The sequence below is a fragment of the Formica exsecta genome, unplaced genomic scaffold (genome assembly GCF_003651465.1).
Source record: "Formica exsecta isolate Colony F162 unplaced genomic scaffold, ASM365146v1 scaffold47, whole genome shotgun sequence".
NCBI classification, from domain to species: Eukaryota; Metazoa; Arthropoda; class Insecta; order Hymenoptera; family Formicidae; genus Formica; species Formica exsecta.
The window spans coordinates 1,104,685-1,108,200 of NW_021851936.1; positions in this window are offsets into that span (position 1 = coordinate 1,104,685).

Sequence of the window (3,516 nt, forward strand, 5' to 3'; positions counted from 1 at the left end):
CTCTCTCTCTCTCTCTCTCCTCTCCCCCGTCCTCCTGCCACCAGCATGCTGTCCACGGTAGGAATCCCCTATTACATAAACGAGCCGCATGTTCTCTCGTACATAGAACAGGGACATTCGGTTATCTCTCGTGGCTGACATAGGCGTAGATAAACGTATAGATATAATCGACCACGCTGACAGAAGTCTCTCCCTCCTTCTCGCGCAAGAGGCTACCTGCCGCGCGGGATGTCTCTTCAAGCATTAGATTGTAGAAGATCGCGGTAGATCTTCGTATAGTCGGCCTGGATCATCGAGGAATTAGGGAGCATGATTCGAGCATTCCACGGCGTCGCGATCCTCGAATCGAGGAATGCAGCCGGTCAACTGCGATCGGCAGGACATCTTTTCCAAGGACGGAAGTCCGGAAGCCACTGGTATATCCGTTAAGCTCGTTACACATTACGGTAGAATTATCTTACAACAGATTTTGTGAAACTGTACAATGGCAATTAATAAACTAAAAATCTAGAATAGAAGTAATATATTTTTTGTATTAATGAGATTTATGCAATCAAATATTTATAATAAATCATCTATCCATAAAGCATCACTCAAAGAAATTCGCAGTCATCAGAAAGGATTTACTTATGACTTATCATTTCAACAATATTATTTAACTTTGATTTAATTTATTTTTAGTTTTATTATTTAATTTTTTTCGTAATTTATTATGTGCTCTCTTTAATATTTATATTTATAATTGTCAGAAGATTAAAGTCAATCAATAAAAGTCGTTCTTATAATTTGTTATTGTTTACTGAGTCATTGAGACGTCGATGAGATGATGTCTATCCGAGTCAAGGGGATTGTCCTTCCTCTTTCTCTCGTGCGCCAAGGAGCCGGCAAGCAGCTGCGGAATGTCTTCATTAAAATACTCGGGCTCATCATTTATGCAGAGCAAAAACGCAACGAGGTGAGCGTCTCGCGAATGGATCCGACATCAACGAGATTCGCACTCTATTCGCGGGCATCCTTTGATTCCATCTTACACCGTTCTAACGATACAGACGCTTTCGTTTATTGAACAACATAGGATCTAGCACATTTTCTAAGTTTTGCTTAAATTCGTAAGAGACTGTTTATCATTTTATTTTCTCTTCTATTACAAATTATAAAAAAGTTAAATTAAATTAAATTCTATTCCTTCTGCAACTTTATAATTATTATACAATTAAATTGTATAATAATTATAAAGTTGCAGAAGAAATAGAATTTAATTTAATTTAACTTTTAACCTAACTTTAATATTTTATAATCAATTATTATTATCTTTTATAATATTTTAAATGTTAAAAGTTAAAAAAGCAAATTAATTAATTTAGATACTAATTTTCTACATATCATAAAAACAAGAGTACCAAATGGAGGATAAACGAGTGACTGTTGCCTTTATTTGTTTGATTAAAAAAGAGAATCCTAAAGCAGCAAAATGATTTATCTCATTGTGATTGTTCCCGAAGCGCATCGGCATAACAATAGTTACGCGGGTGCATCGTCAGGCGCACGTGGGTTCCTTTTAAAAGTCCTACTATGGGCAAGCAGCTCGATCCCTACTCGTTTTTCCGGTCACGTCTCATTTGGCGTATTCAGCGTATCGTTAGGGTTCGCCGTCCATTAAAACCCTCTCGCGAGAAGGCGGGTGCACAGTGATTCGCGAAAAATCACCAAAGATCAACTGCATTATTAAATCGAGGGTCCGATTAAAATTCTCTACTCGCTTTATCCCAGTTTCTTTCGCGGAAATCTTTTAATGTTCGATATAAATTTAATAATTATGTGTTTCATTCAATTTTTCTCGTAGTACTTTAAAAAAGTAATTTCCGTATTAGTCAGAAAATACGCTCTCTCTAAGCTCAACGCGAAACTCAACATTGAGTTATGATCAAATCTCGATCCGATCGTGATGCGACGTCATACAATCGCGCGCTCGACAAAGGCCGAAAAAATCTCTAGGAATGCTGGCGGGCATTTTTCGGCGGTGTCACCTCAGAGAAGGTGGGGGGGGGGGGGGGGGGGGGCTCGCTATTCCTTCTCCCACTCTTCTGTCGCCCCCATGTGTACTCGTTCTGTCTCCCTCTGTAGCTCCGTGCTCTCTTCGTCGTCCGACTCGTCTAGGCAGACCCTTGTTATCTACCTGGAGCACGGGCCCAGGGGGGCCTCGAGCAAGGCCCCCGTTGTCAGGCCTGTAGGCATCTCGTGTTCCCACGAGCTCGGGCCCCTCTGACGTACGATGTCCCGAATGTGCGGCTACAAGGCGTCCTTTCCTCTACTCGTCTATATCGTCGATTTTTTCTCCTCTCTGTCGATCCTCTCACGCATTTCACTGGTTCCGTTCTTCTCTTCTCTACCCCTTCCGTACCTTTTTATTTTGGAACTCACGAGGAAACCGGTAGCCCGAGGTAGTCGTCGGCGGCGATCTTTGAACGACTTCCGGATCTTTTGAGAGACTTTATTCGTCTTTACGATAATGCGAAGAAAATTAACGTAGAAATATAAACACGATACATCAGTCTACAAATCAGTCAGTATAAGCTTTGTATAATAATGTTACAACTTGTTGGAATCCATTAGTTGGGACTCTAATTATCATCTTCATAAAATTAAGTAATACATTTTTTTTCCAGAATGTTTAAATAAAACAAAGATGTAATGAAAAATGTATGTAACTTTGACCATATCTAATAATGCGCCAAGCAAGTCGACATACACGGTCAAGTATTCGTTTAACAAATGTATCGGAAGCGTACATAAGTCATTGCGTGGATACAAATGCAAGTTCCCATTGCCCAACTGTCTGATATGCATACAATGTCACGATTGCCGTATGTCTGTCTCTCTGCGACATTTTGATATAATGGATAAGTTCGCGTTGACGTTGATTTGCGTGCTCCGATAGACCGATAATCGGCTCGATTAAAAATCTCAAATTTGCAAAAAACTCTAAACTATTAATATCATTTCGGAAATGTACTTTTGAAAACATTTTGAAAACATTGATGATATGTATCGATAAAAACATATTTACGTGAAATATCTATACAGTAAGAATATAACGTGTGTTCTGTTGAATATATAAAACAAGATATAAAATTTCATACAACATGATTATTGAAAATTGTTTCAAATTATATTAATTTTTAAAATACAATTTTATTGATATTTTTGGATTTTGTATTTCTATGGCTTTTTGGAATATTATCAAAATAAGAACAGCAGATCGTCGTTCAATTAAAATTAGAAATATACGGGTTCAAATTCATGGCTTCCGCGTCTCCCTCCCCCATTTTTGGCCCGATTCCGACATCTTGTCTGCGCCATCAATATCATAGCAACAATAATTATTATAACAAATGTCCAAGATTTTTGCAATATTAATAGAAAAGCAAATATTCTTTAAATTATTGTTTTACTCATATTTAACATCTCATTATCTCATTATATCATAATTTTAAAGAGAAAGATTAAATATATATA